Source organism: Rhinopithecus bieti, unplaced genomic scaffold (genome assembly GCF_001698545.2).
Source record: "Rhinopithecus bieti isolate Rb0 unplaced genomic scaffold, ASM169854v2 scaffold_9997, whole genome shotgun sequence".
NCBI classification, from domain to species: Eukaryota; Metazoa; Chordata; class Mammalia; order Primates; family Cercopithecidae; genus Rhinopithecus; species Rhinopithecus bieti.
Genome location: NW_016806398.1, coordinates 1,332,302 through 1,341,006, shown reverse-complemented (window position 1 = coordinate 1,341,006; position 8,705 = coordinate 1,332,302).

Genomic DNA, 8,705 nt, shown 5'->3' with positions numbered 1-8,705 from the left:
TCCTGACCTCGTGATCCGCCCGTCTCGGCCTCCCAAAGTGCTGGGATTACAGGCTTGAGCCACCGCGCCCGGCCGGTTTTATTTTTTTGAGATGCTCTTTCGCCCAGGCTGGAGGGCAGTGGCACGACGATCAGGGCTCACTGCAGCTTCGACCTCCTGGGCTCAAGCCATCTGCCTACCTCAGACTCCGGAGTGCAAGGATTACAGGCATGAAGCACCATGCCTGGCCGGGAGGGTTTCTTTTTGTACACTTAATACATTATAGGGCTTTGTAGCAGTGTCCCTGGCCTCTACCCACTAGATACCAGCAGAACCCCTTCAGTTGTGACAACAAAAAATGTCTCCAGATATTGTCAAATGTCCCCTGGGTGCCAAAAACCACCCCCACATTAGAGAAGATAAGGCACTATACAAGGTGTCTGGAACATTCTAGGTACTCAGCAAATGTTTCCTAATTTTCTAAAACTTGCTGTCCTTTTCTCAGACTAATCATTCTTGATTACAAGTTTAATAATAGCTACATTGGTCAGGAGAGGACAGGCTCTGAAATCTCTGTGGCTTAATGTAACAGAGGTTTATTTCTTGCAAAGTCTGATACAAGTTGGGTGACGTCAGGGCAACTGTTCTCCATGTGGCCACTCAGTGATTTGGATTACTTCCGGTTTGTGTCTCTACCGTCTCATCACATTCCATTATTTCAGTAATGGGAAGAAAAAGTTGGCAAGCATGCATCAGCTCTCACCTGCTTCAGTCCTCAAATGACACTTGTTCTCAGCTCATTGGTGTAGGTCACAGGTCACAACCTAACAAAAAGGAGGCTAAGAAATAAGGGGGAGAAGGGGAGCCCATGAATATTCCATGGGTAAAACCATGTTTCTGCTACAGTTGCTAACAGCCTTTTTTTTTTTTTGAGACAGAGTCTCACTCTGTTGCCCAGGCTGGGGTGTAGTGGCATGATTTCGGCTCACTGCAGCCTCTGTCTCCCAGGTTTAAGTGATTCTCCCACCTCAGCCTCCTGAGTAGCTGGGACTACAGGTGCCCACCATCACACCTGGCTAATTTTTGTAGTTTTAGTAGAGATGGGGTTTTGCCATGTTGGCCAGGCTGGTCTTGAACTCCTGACCTCAAGTGATCTGCCCACCTTGGCCTCCCAAAGTGCTGGGATTATGGGTGTGAGCCACCATGCCTGGCTTGCTAACAGCTTTCTATGTGCCAGCTAGTTGTAAGAACTTTTACATTTATATTGACTAATGTAATTCTTTTTTTATGGGATATGAGACTGAGAGAGGTTAGGGAACCAGCCCAAGGATGTGCAGTGTTGGAGCCAAGATTCAAACTTGCAGTCCGGCTTTTGCATCTGTGTGTTTAACCATGGTGCATACTCAGTATTGAACAACTTCATAGCTGTACACCTTTTATGTATCTTACCCATCTGATTCTTTTCCCTTTACCGCTCCCAAATTGTAGAGTGATGCTCCTCAGTTGCCCTCTGGGCAATTTTATGTCCTGTAAACCTAGAGAGGAGGATGCCCTGATAAAAGGCATAAAATATGACTCACACCTGTAATCCCAGCACTTTGGGAGGCCAGGAGTTCAAGACGAGCCTGGCCAACATAGGGAAACCCTGTCTCTACTAAAAATACAAAAAATTTACTGGGGCGTAGTGGTGCACACCTGTAGTCCCAGCTACTCAGGAGGCTGAGGCACGAGAATTGCTTGAGCCTGGGAGGCGGATGTTGCAGTGAGCTGAGATCGAGACTGCACCACTGCACTCCAGCCTGGGTGACAGAGCGAGACTCCATCTGAAAAAAAAAAAAAAAAAAAAAAAAAAAAGACATAAAATAGCTTACAGCAAGCCATTGTGTAACCTTGTGGTAACATCTCACAAATTCCCTGAATAATTACCCCTCCCACTTTCTGAATGGGGGAGGGAGAGGGAAACTTGTAAAAAAACTTGTAAAAAAAAAAAAAGTAACTTGTCAGAGGTCACACGTCCAATCTCTGCTTCTATCAGGGGAAGCCCATTATGTTCTCCGCACATATATAAACACACAGCAGCCCTGTGGGTTAGACACTGTAATCCCACTTCCACGATGAGAAAGCTGAGGCCCAGAGGCTTACAGAATGTTCAACATCACGGAGCAAGGAAGTGACAGAATTGAAGTCCCATCAGATCACCCTGAAGGCTGCAAGGGAAAACCCACCATGTTCTGCCTTCAGGCTTTTCTCCCAGGATATTGGTGGACTGGGTACTTGGTTTCCTGTAACCCCAGTAAAGCCTTTGGGCCTGATTGGGTAAGGCCCATAACTAACTTTCTGCATTTCTTGGTCTTTATTCTACTCAAGGAAACTGATGATACCAGAAGTCAACAAAAGCTGTTCAACAGAAAAGATACGCTTTGATCAGTCTTGCGTGTTTCTTGTTTTTCTACCTGTTTATTCTTCTCCCCTTTAGGGTCATTCTGGCAGATCTCAGAGTGTTTTTCTCTTGTCAACTGATCTCACATCACTTCAGTGGCTCTGAAATTACTGAAAAAGCTTCAGCACAGGCAGGCAGCTGTAGTTTTGCATTTTTTTCCCCCTTCTTGTGCAAATACATAGGTCTTAAGAGGCAAGTTAAGCACATGCTTTATTGAAAGATTTGGCCAGTGGTTCAGAGAGATCTAGAAGCTGAAAGATCATCAGGTCAACATCTATCTTCTCTGGCTTTTAAAAAAAATTCAGATGCCACCGGCTCCTGTGCCAAGTGTGAATTTACAGTCACAGTTTACTGTGTTTGAAGGGATGATTGATAGGGATGGGTAGGCTTGAAGAATTAAGGAGCAGGCAGCCTCCTTTTCTTCCTACTTGAAAATAACTTACAGCTGGGTGCAGTGGCTCACACCTATAATCCTAGCACTTTGGGAGGCCAAAATGGGTGGGTCGTTTGAGCTCAGGTGTTCAATACCAGACTGGGCAACATGGGGAAACCCTGTCTCTACAAAAAAATACAAAAGAAAAAAATTAGTTGGATGTGGTGGTGGTGCCGCCTATAGTCTCAGTTACTTGCAGGGGCTGAAGCAGGAGGATTGCTTGAACCCGGGATGCTGAGGTTGCAGTAAGCTGAGATTGTGCCACTGTGCTCCAGCCTGGGTAACAAAGTTGAGACCCTGAACAAAAAAAAAAAAAAAAAAGAAAAGAAAAAGAAAATAACTTACAAAGGAGGATGGCAACATTCTAGATGCTGCCGTTGATGATAAGTTTAGGAAAGAAACACGGCTGATTGTTCAGAGAGCATGACTGGGTTGTCTACCATTACCTTAGGTGGTTTTTAAAGATGAAAAGACCAATAGTCTAGTTACCTAGTTAAAAAAGTCCAATTGCCTTCAACTGCCCTTCCCTTTTCTCCCCAGCCGGAGACGGAGTTCTCCCTCTTCTGACTCTTCCGACCCTGCCGCTTATCTTTCTGTTCATAGTGTAGAAAGAGATCCCTGACCCCTATCCGCCCTGGGGGAATTGCTGGCCTTCCTAATAGGAATTCAGAGGATTTTTTTCTACTGACTTAGGCCCGGTTTCCTGACAAACAGCATGTGATCTGTCTGACTTCCAGCACACCTCCTGCCAAGCACAGCTATGTATCTAGTCCCAAGCTCTCACGTATAGTTAATCTACCTCTCCCATAGTGGAGTCTGTCATTTGACGATGTGACTTCCGGGAGCTGAAATCAATGTAATGGAGCCACTAGCAATGGAATATTCTGTGGGACACACTTTCAGAAATAATTTCTAAAATAACTCACATTTATTAACATCAACTTTATACCAGGTACCATTCAAGGTACTCTATATACATAATCTAATTTTCCTACCATCTCTATGAGGTATGTATTATTATTTCTATTTTATAGATTAGGAAACTGAGGCTACAAGGTCACAGAGCTAATTTGTGGTGAAGTCTGGATTTGAACCCAGGTCTGTCTGAGTTCCCAGCCCGAATTACTACTGCATGCTTTGGGTCAATTTGTTCAGGCCATGGCGATGTTCCAAGTAGTATGTCTCCAAGAAAAGTTTAGGAAGCCAGTGAATCCATAACTGGCACACGAGCTCCAAAAAAAAAAAAAAAAAAAAAACCCAAACGAAAAAACACGAAGATGTAATTTTTGATCTTTGCCTTTTCACTTACTCATCCAGCAGTTCTGAGATTCTCCCAGTACCATCTGCTGCAACACTAAGGTTCTGCCAGGCTGGAAAGAAGTTCATTCTCTTACTTCATTCAAGTTATCAAATAGTATTGGCAGCTAGCCCTCAGCCCTGGGTCTGTAACCCTTGCAGACACAACAGGACAGATGGAGCAACTGCTGAGTAAGGGTGGCTTTGGCTGGGGTTTGTGGTTATTTGGGTTTATCTATAGTTGAGGCCCTGATGATTTCATACATACATATTTATTCATTCACTATTTCATATGCATTTAACAATTACTGAGGGCAGGGTTAGGGGCAGGGGGATAGCGACAAACATGGGTAGAAACAGCCCTATGCCCAAAAGGCTTACTCTCTTTTTGGGAAAGGGGACACTGAACAATGATAATACCATGTGATGGGTATGGGATGAGTGTAGGTTAAGCAAGAGTAGGGCTGGACGCAGTGACTTACGCCTGTAATCCTAGCACTTTGGGAGGCCGAGGCAGGTGTATTACTTGAGCTCAAGAGTTCAAGACCAGCCTGGGCAACATGGCAAAACCCTGTCTCTAACTAAAAATAAAAAATTAGCCAGGAATGGTGGTGCATGCCTGTAGTCCCAGATGCCTGGGAGGCTGAGGTGGGAGGATCGCTTGAGCCTAGGAGGTCAGGGCTGCAGTGAGCTGAGATTGTGCTGCTGTACTCCAGCCTGGATGACAGGGTGAGATCCTGTCTCAAAAAATAAAAACAAACAAACAAAGCCAGAAACAAACAAACAAGAGTAACTATGAGAATGAACTACGAGAATGGGGAAACTGGCCCAGGCCCAGGACAGGTCAGGGCTCCCAGAAGGGCCCTTTCAGCTGAAACTCGAGAATGAGTTGGTTGGTCAGGTGCCACGATGGGGTTGGGGTTTGGAGACAACTTTCCAGATGGGAGAGAATGGCAACCACTGAGAACTAGAAGTGAGAGAACAGGGGGAGAGGGTTATATGAGGAACTGAGAGATGCTTTGTATTTTTGGAGCATAGGGTTTTTACGTGCTGGGAGAGAGTAAAGATTAGTCCAGGGTAGGGTGTGGGTGGGGAGAGGCTTGGGCCCACCACAAGGACCTTGTCACTGCTGAAGTGTGCTTTCCAGAAGACCTGACTGGATTTCACCCTACTTTCACTGGATTTTATTGCCCTTTCTTCATTCTACATGGAGCACCCACTCCCCCTTGCTATGCCAGGACTGGACACTGGTGAAATTTCAGAGATACAAACACATGACACCTTGTTGTCCAAGAATGCACAGTACTTTTACTGAGCACTTTCTTCTAAGCACTTCATCACTTCAAGTAATCCTTGCAATCTCCCGGATTAGCAGATATTGTTATCTGCCTTTCATAAATGAGGGTATTGAAACTTAGAGAGTGAGCTGAGCTGCCTGCCAATGCCACATGCCAGTAAGTGGAGGAGCCTGGTGGGCCAGCTCCAAAGGCCCCTGTCTTTTGCACCTCCCTAGTATAGAAGATTGATGTGTCAGCATCTAAGTTCACGCTGGAGTGACCAGCAATGAGAATGAAGAGTAAAGGCAGCCTAGCAGAAAGGGCAGGGGGACCACATCTGGCTTCATGGAGGAGGGAGACCTTGTTGGAGATGTAGGGTTTAGATAGATTGCGATCAGGCCACACTCTTGTTGCAGGGTCCCTTTTAGTATCCTATCACCAGTGAGTTAAGCTTCAATATCTCTTGATACTCTTGCTCCCACGCCTCTAAATTGTTTTCTGTTTTTGTTTTGTTTGGAAATCAGGCACACTAAATAGGGACCTGGTGTATATTGTTCACTCTTGCCCAGTACAATGTCTGTCCCTTAGCAGGTACTGAATGTCCATTTGTTGATAAATAAATGAATGAACTTCATTTCTAGTAGCCCACTACCTGGATCCTTACCTGGTGAATGAGGGTGCCTGGGTGGTATCTACCACTCAGGTTGTCACTTCCTGCTCCTGTCTCCAAGCATGCTGTCTCTGAGGGCTGGCCGAGCATGTAGCCAGCTAAGTTCTGGGGTCTGAGAGTTTCCCAACAATCTGGCAATATCTGTTAAATTAAAAAATGCATGCACAGGCCAGGTGTGATGGCTTACCCCTGTAATCCCAGCACTTTGGGAGGCCACGGCGGACAGATCACCTGAGGTCAGGAGTTCGAGACCAGCCTGGACAACATGGTGAAACCCTGTTTCTACTAAAAATGCAAAAATTAGCCAGGCGTGGTGGCTCACCCTTGTAATCCCAGCTACTCGGGAGGCTGAGGTGGGAGAACTGCTTGAACCCAGGAGGTGGAGGCTGCAGAGAGCCAAGATCACACCACTGCACTCCAGCCTGGGTGACAGAGCAAGACCCCGTCTCAAAAACAACAACAACGACAAAAAACAAAAACGCATGCACATTCTGACTCAGCACATCTACTTATAGAAATGGGCCAGGCAGGGTGGCTTGCACGTGTAATCCCAGCACCTTGGGAGGCTGAGGTGGGAGGCTCACTTGAGTGTAGGAGTTTGAGGCTAGCTGGGGAGACATAGTAAGACCCTGCACCTACAAAACAAAAACAAAAACAAAAACACCAAACAAATTAGCCAGGCGTGGTGGCATGCACTTGTAGATCCATCTACCAGAGAGGCTGAGGTGGGAGGATCCCTTGAGCCTGAGATGAGAGGCTGAGGCTGCAGTGAGCTGTGATTGTGCCACTGCACTCCAGTCTGGGCAACAGAGAATGACCCTGTCTCAGAAAAAGAAAGAAAAAGAGAAAAAGAAAAGAAACAAGGAAGGAAGGAAAGAGAGAGACTGAGAAAGAAAGGAAAGAAAGAAAGAAAAGGAAAGAAAGAAAGAAAGAAAGAAAGAAAGAAAGAAAGAAAGAAAGAAAGAAAGAAAGAAAAGAAAGAAAGAAAGAAAGAAAGAAAGAAAGAAAGAAAGAAAGAAAGAAAGAAAGGCAGGCAGGCTGTGGTGTGTTTGCATGTACGCAACAATGCTGCTATGTGCATCAGGGCAAGGCCTGTCAGCAAGGCTGGAAATCACCTCCATGTCCACCAAGAAAGAAGGGCAAAGAAAACAAAGACCCGTTCTATCAGGTTGGCGCAAAAATAATTGCGGTTTTTGCTTTTTTTTTGAGATGGAGTTTTGCTCTTGTTGCCCAGGCTGGAGTGCAATGGCGCGATATTGGCTCACCGCAACCTCCGCCTCCTGGGTTCAAGCGATTCTCCTGCCTCAGACTCCTGAGTAGCTGGGATTACAGGCATGCACCACCACGCCCGGTTAATTTTGTATTTTCAGTAGAGATGGGGTTTCTCCATGTTGATCAGGCTGGTCTCAAACCCTCGACCTCAGGTGATCCTCCCGCCTTGGCCTCCCAAAGTACTGGGATTACAGGCATGAGCCACCGGGCCCAGCCTGCAATGTTTTTAATGGCAGAAAAACGCAGTAACTTTTGCACCAACCTAATATAATATAGGGACGTTTATGTGCCCCTTAAAAAGAAATGAGGCAGTGTGGCATGTTCTGGCAGATGAGTGCCAAGGTACTCTGTCGTATGAAAAAGCAGAGTGCCCAACAGAATAGAAAAGGCCTTTTGTGTAAACGCACACACGCACAGGTACATATGTGCTCTAAGAAAAAATACAAGGAAAGCACAAGGTTAGTGCTTTCCTCAGGGGAAAGGGCACTTACTTTTAACCGTAGACCCTTTGAAATTATGAAAGATGGCAGTGGGAGTGAGCCCTTGTGAGTATAGCAATTGGGAACACGAGCGAGCAGTTACGTGTCTGGTAGTTGTGAACATTTCACACACACTATCTCATTAAATCTTCACACAACCTCATGAAGTAGCTATAATTATCTGCTTTTTACAGAAAACGAAGGCACAGAGAGGTTAAATAATTTACCAAAGATGATATAAGAAGTGCAGAGACCCGGGTCATAGCCCAGATAGTCTGACTCCAAACCAACGCTCTTAATAATACAGCACACACACAATTTTCCATTAGAAATAAGTCCTCGGCCAGGTGTGGTGCCTCATGCCTGTAATCCCAACACTTTGGGGGCTCAGGCTAGAGGATCGTTTGAGGTCAGGAGTTTGATAGCAGCCTGGGCAACACAGCAAGACCTCCGACTCTAAAAACAACGACAAAATCAACCAAACAAAAACCAAACCCAAGTCCCCAGTAAACTTCTGGTCTCAAATACTGCCTCATCCACGGGTTCCGTGACTGTGTGTGTGACGGGGGCTGGACCTCCGGAGTAAGCCGCTCCTTTACAGTGGGGAGACGGCGGGAACCCGTGCCCTAAGATGCCGTGCACGTGGTTGGCTCGGCGCGGAGACTCCTTCCGGCGTCCCGGGGGGCGCTCGGCTGATGAAACGCGGCCTCCAGCTCCGCTCCGCCGCGGGCCCAGGAGCCGCGTTCCCTCTTGGCCCCAAAGCGAGCCCGGCGGGCGGCTCCTCCGGGTTGGGCGACGGAGCGGGGCCGGCCGGGCGGGGAGCGGGGCCGGCCGGGCGGGGGGCGGGCCCGGGAAGGCG